We start from the raw sequence: 21461 nt of genomic DNA on the forward strand, positions 1-21461 counted from the left end.
AAATAATTAGGGATTTGTGCACAGATTTAACTATGAGAATGTACGGCTTTGCTTATGATAAGAAAAAAAATATTACAAATGACCTAAGTGTCAAACAATTGAGACCAGCTAATTAAATGATGGTCCACAATTTATAAAATTATTCAAAATGATGTAAAGAATAAAATTTAATGACAGTGAATGGTGCTTGTACTATATTACTGAGTGGGACAAAAAGGAGATAGAAAAAAAAACCACCCATGTTTTGTCTTGCCATTAAAAGATATACATGTACAAATATGTAATATGAATATATCTTAATGCCATACAAAATATTATGACAGTGGTACAATTATGCATAGTTATAATTTGTTTTTGCTAATTTTTATAATTAAGTGTTCTATAGTGAACAAGTATTACTTTTATTACCAAAAATTCTGAAAATATTGTGAACGTTTTGATTTTTTTTTTTTTTAATAAATTTATTTATTTATTTATTTATTTATTTTTGGCTGTGTTGGGTCTTCGTTTCTGTGCGAGGGCTTTCTCCAGTTGCGGCGAGTGGGGGCCACTCTTCATCGCGGTGCGCGGGCCTCTCACTATCGCGGCCTCTCCCATTGCGAAGCACAGGCTCCAGACGCGCAGGCTCAGTAGTTGTGGCTCATAGGCTTAGCTGCTCCGTGGCATGTGGGATCTTCCCAGACCAGGGCACGAACCCGTGTCCCCTGCATTGGCAGGCAGATTCTTAACCACTGTGCCACCAGGGAAGCCCCAAGGTTTTGATTTTAAATCAATTGTATAAAAGTATAATTTACATACAGTAAAATGCACTCATTTTTAAGTATTCATTTCAATGAGATTTGACAAGTATGTGCTCCATATCAGCAGCAAATTAAGATACAGAACAATTAAATTATAGATTTATCATATAATTTCTACTACCCTAAGAAGTTTCTTCATGCCCCTTTGTAGCCCAACTCCTTCTCACCTCTGGCTTCAAAGCAACTTTCTGTCACTGTTATGGGCTAAATTGTGTCCCTCCCAAAATTTATATGTTGAAGTCCTAACCTTCAGTACCTGAGAATGTGACTGTATTTGGACATAAGGCTTTTTAAAGAGGTAATTAAGCTAAAATGAGGTCATATGGGTGGGCCCTACTCCAATACGACTGTTGTCGTTTTAAGAAGAGGAGATTAGGACACATACGTGCACAGAGGGAAGCATGAGGACACAGGGAGAAGACAGCCAACTACAAGTCAAGGAAAGAGGTCTTCAGAAGATACCAACTCTGCCGGCGCTTTGAACTTGGACTTCTAGTTCCTAGAATCATGAGAAAATAAATTTCTGTTGTTTAAGCCACCCGGTCCATAGTATTTGTATGGCAGCCCTAGCAAACTAATAAAGTCACTATGATTTTTTTTTTGTTTGTTTCATATGATGGAATTGTACAGTGTATGAGCCTGGTTTCTGTGGCTCAGATTCAGCCTGGGTGTTTTTGAGATTCATCCTTCTTGCTGTGTGTTATCTTGTAGATCGGTAGATTATTGAATCACTTGATGATTCCTTTTTACTGTTGAGTAGTATTTCATTGTTTGGCTATATCACATTTTTGTTTATTCATTCACCAGATAATGGACATTTAGGCTGTTTCCAGTTTTGGACTATTATGAATAAATCTACTGTGAAATCCTTGAACAAGTTTTTTTCATAGACATATGTTTTCATTTGTCTTGCGTAAATATTCATAAGCAGAGTAGCTGGATCATAAGGGAAGTGAATGATTAACTTTAAGAAACTGCCAAGCTGGGTTCCAAGGTGGTTATACCATTTTACAGCCCTGCCAGCAATGTATGAAAATTCTGGTTGCTCCACATCCTTCCCAAAACTTGGTTTCCCAGTCTTTTTTTTTTTTTTAAAGTATTTATTTATTTATTTATTTATTTATTTTTGGCTGTGTTGGGTCTTCGTTTCTGTTCGAGGGCTTCCTCTAGTTGTGGCAAGCGGGGGCCACTCTTCATCGCGGTGCGCGGGCCTCTCACTATCGCGGCCTCTCTTGTTGTGGAACACAGGCTCCAGAGGTGCAGGCTCAGTAGTTGTGGCGCATGGGCTTAGTTGCTCCGCGGCACATGGGATCTTCCCTGACCAGGGCTCGAACCCGTGTCCCCTGCATTGGCAGGCAGACTCTCAACCACTGTGCCACCAGGGAAGCCCTCCCAGTCTTTAATGTTAGCCAGTCTAGTGGACATACAGTTGTGTGTCATTGTAGTTTTTACATTTCCCTAATGACTAAGAATGTGAGCATTTTTTATGTGCTTATTGGTCATTTGTATATTTTATTTTGTGAACTGTCTGTTCAAACCTTTTGTCCATTTTCTCTTGGGTGATCTGTCCTTTACTAGGAGTTCTTTATATATTCTAGATACACGTCTTTGTCAGTTACATGTACTGCAATATTTTCTCCCAGGCTGTGGCTTTTCTTTTTTTTTTATTTTCTCCCTTTTTACATTAAAATTTTTTAATACATTTTTTAAAGGTTACATTAATTTACAGTTATTACAAAATATTAACTATATTCCCCATATTGTACAATGCATCCTTGTAGCCTATCTTACACCCAGTAGTTTGTACCTCCCACTCCCCCAGCCCTATATTGCCCCTCCCCCCCCACTGATAACCATTAGTTTGTTCTCTATATCTGTGAGTCTGCTTCTTTTTTTTTTTGTTATATTCACTAGTTCGTTGTATTTTTTAGATTCCACATATAAGTGATATCATACAGTGTTTTTCTTTCTCTTTCTGACTTACTTCACTTTGTATAATGTCTTCCAAGTCCATCCATGTTGCTGCAAATGGCAAAATTTCATTCTTTTTCATGGCTGAGTAATATACATATATATGTGTTTGTGTGTATATATATATATATATATATATATATATATATATATATGCCACATCTTTATCCATTCTTCTGTTGTTGATGGACACTTAGGTTGCGTCCATATCTTGGCAATTGTAAATAATGCTGCTATGAACATTGGGGTGCATGTATCTTTTTGAATTAGTGGTTTTGGTTTTTTTTTTGATATATACCCAGGCGTGGAATTGCTGGATCCTACTGTAGTTCTAATTTTAGTTTTTTTGAGGAACCTCCATACTGTTTTCCACAGTGGCTGCACCAATTTACATTCCCACAAACAGTGTACGAGTGTTCCCTTTTCTCCACATCCTTGACAACATTTGTTATTTGTGGTCTTTTTGATGATAGCCATTCTGACAGGGGTAAGGTGATATCTCATTGTGGTTTTGATTTGTACTTCCCTGGTGATTAGCAATGTTGAGCATCTTTCCATGTGCCTGTTGGCCATCTGCATTTCCTCCTTGGAAAAATGTCTGTTTAGTTCTTCTCTGTGGCTTTTCTTTATACTTTCTTCATGGTATTTTTCAAAGAGCAGAAGTTTTTAATTTATTTGGCTTCTGAGAAAAAGACATGACCAGTGGTACCTCATGTGAATTCAAGAGCATCTGCCTTTCGATCTCAGCTGAGCCTCTGGTTTTCTTACTTGATTTCTATCTCTTTTTCCACATGGGCTTTTCCTCATTAATCCAACCAACTGGCGCCTACTGGTGGAAGCTGCTAGCAGAAAAGGCAAATGAGGTGTCAGGGAAGCCACAACAAAAACAAAAGCAAAGCAGAACCTGCCCTGGCGCTTCCTCTGACCTCTAGGAAGGGAAGTACCATGTCTGCTGAAGCACCTTCTAGTACTTTCTGTCTTTAAACTGACAGCAAACAGTTCCTTCGTTCACAACCATCACATTTTTTTTAAAGGTATGATTTGTTAAGTGCTGTCATGCTGCTTTCCCAAAAGCAGAACTAGAAAACAGAGATCCTTCAAAATTCTATTAAAAAATAGACCTTTCAGGAAATGCAGAACTGGGCTTTCTGAGCTGTAGGGCTAATTCATCCCTCCACTCCTCTAGAATTGCCTGCTTTCTGCTGCTTGCCCCAAATGAAACCCAAGCACACATATCTCACACAATGCAAAGTTTTTAGGGTGTATATTTCTTTACATGTCTATCTCCTGCAATCACACAGGAAGCCCCTTGAGGGCATGGCCACATTTTGTCCATCTTTGTATATATGAACTGGCACAGAATAAGAGCTCGATGGATACTATCCCAACTTCTAAGATACCTCTTCCTGGTCTATACTCTACTTGGTAAAAGCTTTCACTCTGAAGTTGGACTGACCCAGGATCATGTCTCAGCGCCAACTCTTGTCCTTGACTTACTCGACGTTCTCAGCTTTTGAGCCTCAGTCTCTTCAACTTACTTAAGGAGAATGATGGTTATAGTTACAATAATCACCTTACTGGTTTGTATGGATTAAATGAGCGAACACAGTAACCCATTGTCTTGCTCATAGTAAGTGCTCTGAAAACATTCTCTCTGACTATTCATATGCAGTATTTAAACAAAAATTTATTTTATATTGGAGCATAGTTCATTAGCAATGTTGGGTTAGCTTCAGGTGTACAGTATATGCATTATTTTATGTGACTCATCTCATAAAATTACTCTTAATGTTTGCTATGGGTAGAAGATGATGGTAATGGTGATGATGATGAAGATAAAATAACTATCAGACTAGCTGCCTTATACGCATTGTACTTTTTAATCTTTACAACACAGATTTGAATCACTGTCATTTCATCACTGTTTTATAGCTGTCACTGAAGTAACTGCATGAGGTCATGAAGCTAGTAAGTGATGAAACTGGGATTCAGACTCAAGCTTATAAGCCTCTAAGCTCTTTCAAAACAGTCATTCTGTCCCTTCACCCAAGAAGGTGTTTTCTGATGTAGAGGAGAGAATGCCTGTGGCCAAGGAGGAGAGAATAAGTTACGGATATGGGGTTGTCAGACTGTTCGGTCCAGAGGAGCAGGGGTCAGCCAGCTTTGGGGACTACTAGTTCTGTCCTTCCCTCCTTTAGACACTATGTCAATTAAGATTAAGTTCCGTAGCATATTACAGACATACAAATAACAGTGGCTAAAATATGATAGCACCTTTTTCCTCTTACTTAAGAACAGAGATATTTTATCTAAAGCTGGTATGGTAGGTTTCAATCAGCAGAACCAGGTTTCTTCTAACTTTCTGCCCCCCAAAATAATCAGTTGGAAGAAGTGCTCCCCTTCCTCATAGGGCCAGAAACTTCCCAGCCCCACTGAGAGATATCCAGCTTCAAGAAGCAGCCCAGCCCAGAAACCCTCTTTGTCTTGAGGATTTGAGACTCTCCTACCCCACAGAGTGCCACTCTTCCGCTGGCCTGGGGAAATCCCTCTATCCCCTAAGGGGGCTCTACTAGAAGCCAGTGGGAGCCCCAGCAGTACCAGGTGTACCAAGCTGACCAAAATCACACCACAAAGGCTCTGAAAATTAAACGGCCATTGGACATGTTCATCCTAGACTCATATCAGCTCCCCCTCACACCAGCCCATGAAAGCATGCCAGGGACTGAGTCTAGTTCACTTGCTAAAATAAGAGATTTAAATAGGACCCATAGTCTCCTACCAATAATAGCCCAAATGTCCAGGATACAATTGAAAATCACCATACCAAGAACCAGGAAAATCACAATCTGAATGAGAAAAGATAATCAACCGGCACCAGGACTGAGATGAATCAGATGCTGGATCATCTGACAAGGACTTTGCAGCAGCCATCACAAAAATGCCCCAACAGTCAACCACAGTTCTCCTGAAACAAATGAAAAAATAAAAAATCTCAGCAAAGAGATAGAAGTATTTTAAAAAAAGAACCAAAAGGAAATTATAGACTGAAAAATATAATAACAGAAACAGAAAGAGTATATCTCCCAGCTGGGTCAGCCTCTTCAATGAACCCCAGAAGAACCACTCAGTGATTTCCACTTAATCTCACTGGCTACTTTCTAGCTACAAGGGAGGTTGGAAGATGTAGCCTTTAAGCAGGGCCACCAGGAATAGATTGGCGTTTTGTTTATTGAGTAAAAGGAAAGAATAAGTATTGGGTTATTAACTACCCATGTCTGCCACTGAAACAAAGGGCTCATACAGTGAGAACGAGACCAAGGCTCTGGGAGTGTATTAGAATATGGACTTATTATGGATAAGACCAAGAGAAATCGTGTGCCCATTAATGAAGATGATAAACTTTTATTTCTGTCTGGCGTGACCCACAGTTACCACGATTCCTAAGAATCTGCATAAAGACAATCTGATGTGACCTAATGTCACTAACACCTCAACAGGCTCACCTTCTCAGGGAAGGCCACTTAATTACCTGACTAATTTGCTCATCTTAATTAACTTGTCCATATTGTTGATAACCTTGTATTGATTGCTCTGCTGGTAGTAATTAGAAAAATGGTAGAGAAGTAAATGGAGAAGCCACAAGAAGGAAGAACAGAGCATGCATTCCTTTCTCCCAGGAATCTACCCTCTAGCTTTTGAGCTCAACACCTTTTCTTCTCCTTCTGGGTTTAATATCAATATATTGGAGATGCAAATCATTTCTCTGCTAATCACTTCTACCTGCTCCATATTCCTTCTTAGAAGATCTGCCCTTTATATTTTCTCAAAGACTCTGTCCTACCCCTCAACCACAGCTGACTGGACAATGAACAAACATATAACCTAAGGTGAACCAATCACATTCTATTTTATCAGAGTTTTGGAACATGAAGAAACAGTATCAGTTAATTTTGGATGATGAAACTGTAGGATTATGTAGACTTGGAGGTGGCCAGGGCAGCCATTTTGTAGCAGCCATCTTTTTTTTCTTTTTCTTTTTTTAATTGAAGTGTAGTTGATTTACAATGTTGTGTCAGTTTCTGATGTACAGCAAAGTGATTCAGTTATACATATATATATACATATATATACATATTCTTTTCCATTATGGTTTATTACAGGATACTGAATATAGTTCCCTGTGCTATACAGTAGGACCTTGTTGTTTATCTATTTTATATATAGTAGTTTGTATCTCTAGAAGCCATCTTGAACCTTGTACTCCCGCCAGCAATCAGAGACATCTGGTCAGTCAAGCTTACCAGACCCCTGAAAGCTTTACAATTCCTGATCCCAGATTTTTTTCCCCTAGTCATACTTCTTACTTGGGAGCTTATAGGATACCTCTGATTCTTTTACAAAAGTTTCCTTGTACAGAAACTCACTCAAGTTTGTTGCCATTTCTTGCAATCCAATGAGCCCCTCATAGAGTAAAGCACTCTCACCATTGACTTCTTTCCATTTTAGTTTTAAATGCCTCTGGTGAAAATGCACATTTAAAGGACCTACAAAACATCAGTAAAATGGAAGATGCTATCAAAAATATATGAACTGAGAGCAGATTGACGCTTGGCAGGGGCAGGGGGTGGGGGTAGGAGAAATGGGTGAAGGTGTTCAAAAACAAACTTCAGGTTACAAAACAAATGAGTCCTGGGGATGTAATGTACAGCATGATGACTATAGTTAATGATACTGTACTGAATGTTTGAAAGTTGCTAAGGGAGTGGCTCTTAAAAGTTCACATCCCAAGGAAAAAAAGTTGTATGTGAGGTGATGGTTGTTAACTAAACTTACTGTGGTAACCATTTTGCAATATATACGTGTATCGAATCATTACGTTATACACCTTAAATGAATAAAATTCTGTTATGTTAATAGTATCTCAATAAAACTGGGGAAAATGTATAAACTGATACACTGCTCCCCAACCAGGACCAATGCTGTGTCTAACTCTTTCCTGCCCAGGAAATCAGGGCTCTGCCTGCCATGAACATGTCACCATTTCACCACTGACTTCAGGGTTCCTTTGGAACCCCCTAAATCTCAGACCTCACCCAGATTCCCAGAAATCTATTGCCTCTCAGAAGTAATCACAGTCGACACTTAGTGCCAGTTATTTTGGCTTGAGGCTATGGGCTTGTGATGCTGGAATTGAAGTCATGCTCTCCTATCTAATTTGATTGAATCGAGTGTTCCAGTAAGACTAGTGATGTTTTCCGTGCTTCAGGGTCCATCCTAATGAACAAATTCTGCCTCCTTTTCATAGAAGCCCACAAATATGGGCTTGTAAAGAAAATCTTTACAAATGCTTCTCGGTGTCTCAGAGATCACCCAACACAATTACACGTGGGGCTATGCTGAGAAAGACTAAAATAAACCTGATTTACCCTCCACAAATGCCTTTTATTATTGTAGCATCAAAGGTGAAAAAACAATGTTTCTCCTAACTTTGACTGTTTATTAATTTAGAATATCATGGAAGTGAAAGAGCCAACAAACATTAAAAGCAGCTTAATCAGGGAGACAGAGTCATGACCATCTGGAGTCCCATATTCCCAACCCCATTGTCTAGAGTCTTCATTAGCCCTGCCTAAGTTCACACAAGTCACACAAACAAGAAAGCTCCAAACTTTGTTGAGAAGAATAAGGACATCTTTACAAAGAAGGAGAAGTGCAGAGGAAAGCCATGTGCTTTTTACAACTCTCTGATGGCTACTCAGTGCTATGGGTTTTTACCATTCCTGACAGAGCAACAATCTAGAAGCTCAATTCTAGAAGACTGAGGAGCCCCATCACAGCCCTAAACTTTCACATAAGACACTGAAGCAACACCTTTTTTCTTCTCTGTTACCTGAGCCTAACCTAATCCTCATGAATACACAAGCTTCTGTGTTGACAAATATATGTCTACAACACCATTTAAATGGCAGCAGGAAAGGAAAAGACCACAATTTACTCACAACTTACTATTGTAGAATGTTTAAGCTCTTTCCAATGTTTCACTATGTTAAACAAGGCATTGATGAACACCCTAGTAGTTAAACATCTATGTTTATCCTCAGATATCTCTTTAGGATAAATTCCTAAATGAGTTTATGTACACCAGTTTACCTGCGTGCAGCTAAACTATTGAACATATTTAAAAATTTTGGAACTTTTTGCCAACATTCTTCTCCAGAGAGATAGTACCAAAGTATGCTTCTACAAAACTTGCAAGAAGTCGTCTGTTTATTGACACTCTCAGCACACTGGTGATGATTATTTTTTATCTTTGACCATTCAATTTATGCTGGGCTTTTGCAACCAGAGCCAAGGAAGTGCGTTATCTCTTAGTCTAATAATAACTCTCCTCTCCCCATCACCACTACCAACACGACCAATTTCTCTGCACTAGGGGTACCAGCACCAGTTATACTTCTACCACATTTACTTCATTTGGAGGAAGAAAAAAGTTGCAACCATTCCTTCATTTATTCATTCATCCAATATTATTGAGCACCCACTTTGTACCAGCATTGATGTAGGTGCTGATGATATAGTGATGGATGAGACTGGCAAGGTCCCTGTCTTCAGGTAGCAGATGGCCCCTGCCACTGTTCACATCGCAGACTGCCTGGGGCTCGCCATCTGCTTCCATCTCAGCACACTAGAGGCAGGACTGATCCCAGATCCTCCTCTCTCTCCCATAGGTACTCACTCACCAGCCTTGGAGAGCTTCACAGACACTGTCTTCTTAATCCTGCTGGTCATAATTGGAGATGGTCACCATGACAACACTATAATGGGCAACTCGTGAGTAATTTGCATATTAGACATGTCAGAGTGGTCCAAATACGCTAAAGAGGAGACTCAGTCTTAATCTCATAAAAGATTAAGTTTTCCTGCGTGCAGTCTCTCAACTGTAGGTGGTATTCTCTCTGACATCCAAATGACTTCGACCATATGGGAAAGCCATAGGTCCCACCACCCTTCCATTCCTGAGCATCTAACCAGCCCAAGGAGGTCAGAGCTTTGGAATATTCCAGGAATCACAGAATCTCTAAGGCAGATGAAATCTTAGAGAAAGTAGAGTACAACCCACCTCCTATTTAGGAATCTCTCCACCTTTCACATACCCTCATCCTCCAGGTCTGTAGCTTTCTAGGTTAGATACACAGGGGACGTGACCTAGGAGCCATGATCCTTCCCCAGATGCAGCCAGAGTCAGACACAGGTTTTGGAACTGCAGAGAAATATGCTAAGTGAAATAAGTCAGACGGAGAAAGCCAAATAGTGTCTGCTATCACTTATATGTGGAATCTAAAAAATAAAACAAACTAGTGAATATAACAACAACAACAACAAAAAGAAGCAGACTCACAGATATAGAGAACAAACTAGTGGTTACCAGCGTGGCGGAGGGGCAATATAGGGCTGGGGGAGTGGGAGACACAAACTATTAGGTGTAAGATAGGCTTAGGGATGTACTGTACAATACAGGGAATATAGTCAATATTTTGTCATAACTGAAAATGGAAAGTAACTTTTAAAAATTATATTTATAAAATTTTTTTTTAATGAAAAGAAAAAGAAATGCCCAGATGTTCTGATCTGAGGGCCAATGACCCGACAATGGCTCCAAACAAACCAAGATCTCTCTGGATCCTTGACTATATTCTCAGGAAGATCACATGTATCTGTCTCTTGCAGATTTTACAAGAAAAAATAATGTATATTTCAGGAGCATTACAAGTCCAAGAAGATGGTGTGTGTCTGTGTGCACGTGTATATTTATATATATATGAGTATGTGTCCATGGAAGGGGAAGTTCTTTGGAAACCACCCAGCAAATACAGGTGAATGAGCCTGATGATATATGTGCTTACAAGTCACCTCCTTTTTTGCTACTTTCCAAAGGAGCAAAAGAAAGAGATCTAAAGTAATTGAGCTCTGCAGCTTTCATTGTGCATTTGTTTGTTTGTTTTTGTGTATTCCCTGATGGAAGATAAGCTCTATAGGGGCCGGGATCTTGTCTATCTTGCTTGCCACTAACTCCCAATAGCCTAGAGTGGTGCCCGGCATATAGAAGGTGCTCAAAAGTTAATGTAAACAAATACATCATCACATTTCACACAACTACGCTGTGAGGGGACCTCTGTTATTCATTCAGTCATTCAACAATTTTGCCTGAGTGTCTACTATGTGCCTCACATCATGTCAGCCACAAGCCATAGTTAATCCACTTCCTCATCCCTGCCAGGTACACTTTTGGGGCCTAAATGTATCCCAGGAGATGAGAACACACCGTCGTTAGCAGGTTGCACAGACACCTAACATGTCATCTGTCCCTTCAAACCCATTTTAGAACAAAAGAAGGGAATAAAGACATTTGGTGTATTACTGACAACGTGGATGAATTTAGTCCTCCTGCAACACACATACACATATACACACACATCCACACACACACTCACTCAATCACACATATGAGATTCAATGGAAGGGATGTAATTCTATCTATTCTACATGAATGTTCCCCTGTGTCCCCAGAGCAGGCAGGCAGGATCCCACCCAGCTCATACACACATCTCAATGTCACCACCTCTCCCCTTCCCCAGCACGGAGTCTCGGCTTACACAGAACCTTGCCCTCCAGAGAACGAGCCTGTCTCATCCCGAGCTGAGCTCTCCAAAGGGGACTATACGTCCAGCCAGGTACCAGGTGAGAAAGTCAGAAGCATGCTGGCGGGGGGGGGGGGGGGGGTGGTCTCAGTATTCTCAAGGGGAGGTGAGGAGAAGGGTCCCCAGAGGGTGAAGTCTCCTGCAGCCAGCTCGTGGGTGATTGGCACCTAGGTTTAATGGAACTGGCTTTGGGGCACACTGCCATTTCAACAGATGGGCACGTGGGTAGACAGCCAACAGATAATGTGTGAGCAACAAATGTGTTTGTTGAGGGCAGTTTTCCCAGGCAGGAGCATCAAAAGAGGCTCATCCTGAGTCTCCACACCTGGGCTCCTCTTCTGTTTGAAAAATCTAACAGAGGCTGAGATCCCAAACACTGTGCAGGGGCCTCCACAGCTGTTATCTAATTCCTGCGGGAGGGAGAAAGGGGTGGCTCCAGGGAGCACAGGGAAGGATGCCCCCGGGGGCAAAATGATGCCAACTCCTATTCTCAGTGAAGGGAGGGGTGAGGTTGGACACAAAGAAGATCCCCATGGGTTTGTCTATACTTTTCCTCTTATAGCTGAGAAATTGCGAAAACCCATTTATGACACTCATGTAGCCGTGATGGGTTTTTGAGGAAGAATGGGAAATGTGCAAAACATTGGCAACTGCCGCAGGATCTTCTCCCTGGGAAATAAGAAGCTCTATCTTCACGAGGTACAAGTTATGGAAATTATGACCAGTGTCCAGACATAAGAAATGCGCAGCTCATGTGCAGACGCTGCCTTATCTTGTGTCATGGGAGACCCCATGAATTGATTACAACGTATTTAGTATTTTCTCATGATCCCAAGGTAGGGCTTCAGCTCTTTTAAAATGTATTCTCCAGTACATTCACAAGGGGAAAATACAGAAGTATATACTTGAGAAATCTCCCTCACAGCCCTGATCCCCAGACACCCAGTTCCCTTCCCCAGACTGGGACCAAGGTGCTCAGACTCAGAATCTTTATGAGACAACATTCAAGGCAACCGACAGCTTTGAGAGGATGTGGCACAGGAGATGAAACTGATTTCCCATTCAGAATCTAGTCTTTTGATTTCAGAAAAGTGGCCCAGAAAAATATTCCTAGCTTTAGTCTCTTGTCACCCAGTGGTCAGCTGGGTCAGAGAAGACTTGGCTTCGGGGCAATGATTAAATCTATGATAACAATTTTGGGCACCTCTGTGTCCATAATACCCAGAGGAAAGTCTGGGCTTCCCGGAGGCTGAGATCCACCAAGCAGGATCAATACCGCTGGGCAAGTCTTCGCCGAATAGACCTTCTCATGGACCATCTGAGTCCTTCTCCTGGTGATGAGGGTCGGATGCCAAGCTGGAACATTTCACTGGGCTGTGGATGTTGAAAAAGCCTTGAGAAAGCAAGGGAGAGAAGAGCAAGCACTGGCCTGGGAATCAGAAGAATCGAGGCTCTTCTACCCATTCTGGTATCTCTTAGTTGTGGGACCTTGGGGATGCCACTTCCCACTTCTGGTATAGAATGAGGGGGCTGCCCTGTTGAAGAGAAGGAACAGAGTCGTTTCATCCATGGACTTTAGAGCCAGGCCTTCTAGGTGGGACTCTCATCTCTAGCGCTCACCAGCCTTGTGACCCTGTGTGAGGCACATAAGCTCTCCTAACCTTCGTGTTCCCCTAAGTAAAGGGAGGATAATAATAGTACCTCCCTCCTGGGGTTATTACGAGAATTAAATGGGCTCCCAATCCATTTAAACTGTGTGGCATAATGCATAACACATGGTACACACTCAATAAATGTTCACTATTATTATTTTATGATGACTTTCAAAGGTAGCCGTAGATAGTAAAGGGAGTAAACTGAGGAATTAACTACCTATTTATATGCCAATACTACTGATGACAACCAGCTACTAAGTTATCTGAAACTTCTCAATTTGCTACTGCTGCCACCCATGCCCTCCAATGGTAGTAACATTCATTTTAAATAAGTGATTCAGTTTAGAGACATTGATGGTAGTAACCTGCTTCCACCAAAATAAGGCTTCAAAATCACTTAGGCTAAAAGACAAATAAGAAAATGTCCATAGGGAAGCCAGGCATTGGAGTCTTTCATGCTGAAGACGGGGTCATGGCTTTTGCCCTAAGTAGGCAAAATATGGAAGATCTGTCTGGTGGTAGGAGGGTGTGGTCCCCGTGTTATCAAAGTAGCATTAGACCTCCCTTAAGAAATTTCCCTGAGATATGTCATCAGTGCCTCTTCTATGAGTTGAAATGTGTCCCCCCAAAAGATATGTTGAAATCCTCACCCTCAGTACCTGTGACTATGATCTTATTTGGAAATGGGGCCTTTGCACATGTAATCTGGTTAGTATGAAGTCATACTGAACTAGGGTGGGCCCTCATCCAATATAACTGGTATCCTTATAAGAAGAAAAAAGACACAGACACACAAGGAGAATGTCATGTGCTTATGGAGGCAAAGATTAGAGTGATATGTCTTCGAGCCAAAGAATGCCAAGGATTGCTGGCAAACACCAGAAGTTAAGAGAAAGTCATGGACATACTTTCACTTAGATTCTTCAGAGAGAGCGTGGCCCCGTCAGTGCCTTGTTTTCAGGCTTTGGCCCTTAGAACTGTGGAGAGAATAAATTTTTCTTGTTTAAGCCATCCAAGTTTGTGGTATTTTGATACAGCGGCCCTGGGAAACTAATATAGTCTGATTATGGTCAAGTTGGAGGTTTGGGGAAAATAATCAAGGAAGGACAGGGAGATTAGATCTTTGGAAACATATATAACTATCCTCATTTGAACATATTGAGATAATTATGCCTGGAAGGATTATGTCACCAGTGTCCCACTAATCTCATTCCCATTTCAGGGTCCATCTTGCTGTCCTCACACTGGAAAGCTCCCAGATCTTACCATGTAACCTCTCTTCTTGCACTCAGCTTTTCTTCCTCAGAGAGGCTTTCATGGACCATCCACACTACAGTAACCCAAGCCTCTTGGCATTCTTTATCATTTTATTCTGTTGAGTCATTTCAAAACACAATACTGTATGCAATTTTTTGCCTATTTGGCTTGCCCCACTCCACTGCGGCAGGATGTGAATACCTCGAGAGAGGGAACAGATTGCCTTGGGCCCCACTCTCTGCAGCACCCAGAGTAGAACCTGGTTTGTAACAGGCACACGATTCCATAATCCATCACATCTAAGATGACCTTGATTGCAAGATGCAGCATTATTGTGTGCCTCTAAGAAAGAAGAAGATGCTGCTAATGAAACTCTGGCCTGACAATGACTGAGAGGCACATCCCAACCCAGAGATGTTAAATTATGGGGGAAAAAAAAGCATGTCTTGGATGCAAAGACATATGGTAAATGTTTCAATAACAATGACTTCAATAACAATTGGAGAAATCTCTTGATCCCCGTGAAGACCCACACAAGTTACAGTGCTGACCCTGAGTGTGGTTCCAAGGCTATGAAGGTCCCACACATGCAGAGTGGAGGGGGAGAGCAGGATGGGTGTTAGGACCTGTGGGTAGGGACCAATGCGTCTGTAACAAGGGAAATTCTGGCCACTTCCAAAGCTCACGATGACATCCCTGAACTTCAGAATCCCAGCATAAGGTCGTGTGGCCTACTGAATTTCACAACTTATGTTTGATAGCACTTCCCAGCCTACAACACACTTTCACAAGGATTCCCACATTTTCTTCCACCTCACAGCAACCCTTTAAGGCAGGTAAGGGAACTGAGGTTAAATGACTCACTCAAGGTCCCATGGATAATTAGTGCCATAGCCAGGACCTGAACAAATTCTCCTAATGCCATGTCGAGACACCCAATTGACTCTAGTGCCTAACCCAAGCTAACTACAGAGCTTGCTAACTACAAATTCTAGTATTCAACAGAATTGAATTGAAATGAATTCAGCCGATGAACATTCTGGAAGATTCCAGAAAAGTATGAACACGCGTTTGTGTGCCCTTGAAAGAATCATCTAACCACAGCATTCCTGAGTCACCTGTTAGAGGCCCCCCAGCCATCATGTCCCCCATTTTGGTTCCAAAGTCCTTCATGTAACTGAGCTATTGAGCCAGCGGGAGAAAAAGTCTGAGCTCCTTTGGGGGTACGTTTTGGAGCAGTTTGCTGTTTTCTTAAAGCTTGGAGGAGAGTCAGCGGTAATCAATAGTGAAATCTGCCCGCATCTCGGAGGCTCAATGAAGGTGCTTTTGAAGCACATCTCAGAGCTTGATTTTCTGTTATTTAGTGCCAAAAGTTATTACCTCAGCTGCAGTGCAATGTCTAATTTATACCAAATTGTTAGCTGAAATCTATTAAAGTTTATTAGCACCGTCTCAGAATACAGTAACATCTCACTGGCTCTGCTCCTGTTTAAATTGACCAGCTGGTTTAACTCTATTAGCTTTGAGGCTGAGATAAACTCAAGTCCATGGGAGCCATCCACGGCACCAGGGGAGGATGAATACAGATGAAGCTCGGGGTATTTGGGGTGTTAGCTGCTACCAAATTGCTACAGGCTTCATATCTCTGGATGCAGCCACCACCCCGTTATTCCATTACCAGTGGAATGGGGAGCCGTTCTCAGAATTCAGAAAGCAGTTGTCAGTGTGATGGAGTTTCCAGCAGAGAGGGAGGCATTCCCGGAACTGGAAGGCTGACAGCCCACAAGAGTGACTTGGAGGAACTTGGATTGCCTGAAACTGATTTTTCAAGACATTTCCCCATTGCCTGCAAATCTGGGACTTCTAGAAGGGTACTTCCAGTTGGACTGAGGGAAGACAGAATATCTAATGTTACCAGTGGAGAGATGTTCTGACCTTGGGTCCATCCTACCTGTCCTCAGGGTCAAGACCTCAAAGAAATCAGACCATGAACACATGGAAACATTTAACTAGGGGCTGAATGGTACTCTGGAGGGTACTGTAGAACGTACTCTGGAATGTAATCTAGAATGGCACACAGTGTTTGGTTGTTCTGAACTCCCTGGAGAAATGAGAATCTTAGCCTTAAAAATCACCCAGGTCTGGTGTGAAAACTGACTTCTTTGCTTACTGCCTGAACAATCGTGAACCAGTGACCTAAACATTCTTGGTCCTAGTTTCCTCTTCATAAAATGGTTTGGGGGAGGGTTCGGGCGTTGTACGTTCCGTGTTCAGCACAGGCACCCAGGAAATACATAATCAACATTAGTTTCTTTATCTTTCCCTCTGCTTAGCATTGTACAGCCATTGAGTTCATTATATTTTCATTTTGCTCATAATATTCATCTAAGCTCCCTTATAATTACTTATTACCTTATTCAAGTCTGAAAAGAACCCAAAAAAGTAGGTGGAGCAGGAATTGATAGCCCTGTTTTACTTGAGCGAAAGTCCTTGATTCAGGGAGGTAAAGAGACCCACCCAATGTCATATGGTTAATGTAGAATGAGGTAAGAAGGCGAGGCTCCTAAGTCCTGCTCCAACGTTCCCTGTACCTCCCCATGTGGTCACTATGTCCCAGCGTCCTGTAAGGGACATGTGTTTCAGAAAAAAACAACTAGCACACCATACCCCAAGCCTATGTTAGGGCCAGAACTGCGTTGTCTCACATAGAAAACAGATTTATGGTTACCAAGGAAGGGGGATGGAGGAAGAAATTAGGGGTACGGGATTAACAGATAAAAACTACTATACATAAAATAGAGAAGAAACTAGGATTTACTGTATAGCAGGGGGAATTATATCCAATATCGTGTAACAACCTATAATGCAATATAATCTGCCAAAAAATTCAATCACTTTGCTGTACCCCTGAAACTAACACAATGTTGTAAATCATCTATACTTCGATTAAAAAAACAAGAACTGAGTTGTCTCAGAGGCAGCAGAAACAAAGTGCTCAATGGCTTAGAAACACCTAGAACACTGCTCAGAAGATAGCAGGTGCTCATTCCGTGTTCACTGAATGGCTGGACTGATGACCCAAGCTACATTCACTCTATCAGGATCTCCAGAATGAAAGTGGGAAGAGGATACACAAGAAGCTATGTTAAATAAGATGCAGAGTGGGAAGACGGTAGAAAGACCTCAGAGTTTCCTAAGTACATGACCATGGTCATTCAGTGAGCACACGTAAAGTACACTCTGTTCTGAATCAAAGGCAGCCAGACCAACGGGAGTGGGGAAGAGAAGGCCCCTGGGGTGCTGGGCTGGTGGTGCCCAAAGGGCAGAGCTCTGGAGGGGCAGAGTGAGTCAGTCCCAAGTCACACACCCTCTACCCAGCCCTTGACACCAAGCCTCCAGCACTTGACCCTCCTCAAGACCCCTTGAACATTTTCAAGATAATGTGTGTCCCTGGTACTTAACAAGCAGCTTTTCTGTGTTAAGTGAAGGATGTCTAATAAAGCAGATGTTGTTAGCTCCACTTTACAGCTAAGGAAAATGAAACCAAGAAAATGAGCCCAGTGGAAAGACTTCATTCCTTCCCAAATATTAACTAAACAATTTAGCATCTACTCTATGCCAGCACTGCCCTAGGTGTGGGGGGACAGCACGATAAACAGGGCAGACAGTGATTCTGCCCTTCCAGGGGAGGAAGACAGACCCCAAGAGGAAAGTCCACCCACATCACACAACTAAATCGCGGTGTGATGAAGTTTAACAAAAGATGGAGACAGAGAGCAATGTTTAGGGGGAATTTAATCTAAGTAGGGTAATCAGAGATGGTCTACCTGAAAAAGTAAGGATTTAAGCTGAGATCTAAAGGATAATAAGAAAACAGAGAGAGAACACCAGTTGACTGGTGGAAGCAGCAGCAAGAGTGTTCCAGGTAGAGAAAAAGCCCATTCAAAAGCCTGATGTAGAAAAGAGTTGGGGCAGTTTGAAGAACAAAAGTGAAACTCGGGGCCTGGATCATGGGGAAGGAGAGGAAGTGAGGTGGGGATGGAGCTTGAGAGTTAGGTTGAAGCTGGGTCACACACAGCTTGGTTGGTCATCATGGGTTTTATTTTAGGTAAAATTGGAACCCCAGTGGAAGGGTGTTAAACAAGGAATTGACATGATTAATTTACAATTTAAGAAGATCACCCTCTGCTGCAGGGTGAAGAATGAATGGGGAAGGGGCCCAAGAGTGGAAGCAGATTGTCTGGTTGAGATGCCTTTTCAGTTGGGGCAGGAGATGATGGTGGCTTATTTTGGGCTGATAGAGACCTCAGAGGAGACTTGGCCAGAATCAGAGATAGCTAGGGCTACAACCAGAGCTAGACACCAGGTCTCCAGTGTCCAACTGGATCCGCTAAACTGACTATGCTCTGCTGGTGCACAGGGCAAAGGGAGAAGACTAGCAGAGAAATGGAAAGGTCATTAGGTGAATTCATCTAGAATACTGTGCTCACACTAGAGTCCACAGCCCCTGAGGGTCCACACACATTATTCTCTGCAAAAAAAATTTTCATTGTCACATGCAATTTCAATGAGAAGCGAAAAGTAATCGATAGGAACAGACTGTGGATCATTTGGATGTCCATCTTCTAATGGAGTTCAACCACACTATTTCAGAAAAGACCTTTGCATTTTTTACTGACCATCATGCAGGCTCCAAGTACTACTTACTACCTTTTCTCTCTGTAGAAAAGAATACAGGAGAACTCAGTGCATAAATTTTCATATGAGACGGTAAATTCATGCCAAGAGATGAGAAAGAGAAGACAGATAGTATTGTTGGTAGCTTAGGTCTCCTACTCCAGGAGAGACTGCACAAAAGCCCAAAGTATGACAAACACGTTCAAAGACAGGAATCCATTTCAGCCAAACAACATGTTCCATCCTATTTATTGAACAGTTTTAATTTGGATCTGCAATGATGTTTATATTTAATATCTAATTTGTTTTGGCTTCATACTTGACTAAAACAACAAGCACAAGGAGATTGTATTTGATTTTACATTCATGTATATTAACATTTAATAAAAATACTTTATGTTCTCATTGGGATCTATGAAGATTACTTTCCTCTAAAAAGAGTCTACATATCACTCAAGTTTGAGAAATCCTGGTCTCAACCAAATGAAAATTAAGCAACGGTCTGCCCTATTCTAGACTACAAGACATTTTTTTCCTTGGTGGCATGAGAGAGAAGGGGCCCCAGGCAGAGCAATCCTCTGTCCTTCCTGGTACAACTCCCCAAAGGTGCAAAATCTACTGAAAGTTCAGTTTAAAGAATGAGCTTCAATGCTATTAACTTATTATTGTATTCCCCCATTACAGTGGGTATAGGTTCTACCTTTGACGATGAAAAGCAAGTTACTATCCTCACACCCCCTTAAGAAGAAGTCAAGGGCCATGTTCCGTGAAAACTGCATATCTGTAAACCTAACCCTTGCGTTCGGTGTAGAGAGCCATTCATGTTATTGAGAGGCCAGCAGGTACTGAGACCATCAGACTCTCCTTCCCCTTCTCAACCTCCTCTGAAGTCTTCAGCATTCTTTACATCTTTTCTTTTCCTCCTCCTTTTGGTTGCCTGCTTTCTAGTTGAATTCTCCTAAGATAAAAGTGCCTATAATATAGATAAGCTATGTACACATCGTTAGAACATTAAGAATAGGTACAGGGGAATGTTAGCTTTTGATGAAGGAGAGAAGGGCAATGATGTTATGTGTCATTCTCTATGTGGCACCCAAGGCATTCAAGGTGAGGTGAGGACCCTGGGGCTCTGGGCTGGATATTTTTAAAAAGAGACATGTAATTTTTACCCAAGACTTGCACCAATGGAAAGTACCATTCCTTAGCTGTCTGATTAGGCATAAAGAAATCTTAGCACCAAAAAAATGGAGGCTGCTCATTGGAGTAAACAGACCAGGACAGGGAGGCTGGGATAGAGAGTGCAGGTGAGTGCTGATGTCTTGACCGTGTCTCTTTTCACCCAGTTCCGGGATGGAATGGTCCCATCAAATTCCAGAGAGGATAAAAGCCAGGTGTGTTAGTCCAGGGAGGGGAATGGCTACTAAAATAGATTTCCTTTGCTTTGCTTCGTGCATCACCACTGACCTCTATCATTCCCCATTTACAAGGCACACAGAGCACATCCCTGCCCCACTGCTCTTTAGGTAAACATTAAACAGCACTGCGCATGGAGGACAGCCAAAGTGTTTGATAATTTGTCAGCAGTGGCAAACCTGAGTGTTTCCATGCGATGCAAATTGCTTTGGCTTCCACACTGCTCCTGTCGCGTCAAGTGCTGATGGTAAATAGCCTTCCTTGGGATCACTATCAAGTATTCATTTTAACCACATTAATTTACGATGTGTTATCCCACTTTACGTTGTGCTACCTGACTTATTCACAGAGCTGGCCCTTTGGTGACTGATGTTTATTCATTCTAATCACCGTACTTGCCTCAGATTTTTAGGTTAATGGGACCCGGACTGGAAAAAGATTGTGTGCAGGGTTGTTCATGTGGGACTCATTCATGATAAAGACAGCAACAACTCCTGAAAAATCTATGTCTTTATGGCTGGGTAGTGGAGAGGGAGGAGGCCACTGGAGGGGGCTGAGTCAAATCAACTTCCTCACCTAAGGACTTCCTGAGACCTGCACATTGAGGAAGAAGCAGTAGCAACACCAACAAAAGTGCAGATCTCCTTATGGTACTTTACGTTTTTCAAATCTCTTCCTATCTATTGTTCTCACAATAACCCTGTAAGGTAAACGTGGAGGGTGGCTTAAGAGTATGGGATCTGGGCACTGACTGATGGGGTTGCAACTTGGCTTTCCCACTTACTACCCGAGTGACCTTGGGCAGGTTCCTCAACCTTTCTGGGCCTCAATTTCCTCATCTTTAAAATGGGCACAGCAATCATCATTACTACGCAGAGTTGTTACAGTAAAATGCAGAACCGAGTTGGCACGTGGATGATGGTAGTTCACCAATGGTCTCGTTCCTCTTCCTCCACACACCTGGAAGGACTGCCTTTTCCTATGCTGGA

Source organism: Balaenoptera ricei, chromosome 19 (genome assembly GCF_028023285.1).
Source record: "Balaenoptera ricei isolate mBalRic1 chromosome 19, mBalRic1.hap2, whole genome shotgun sequence".
NCBI lineage: Eukaryota > Metazoa > Chordata > Mammalia > Artiodactyla > Balaenopteridae > Balaenoptera > Balaenoptera ricei.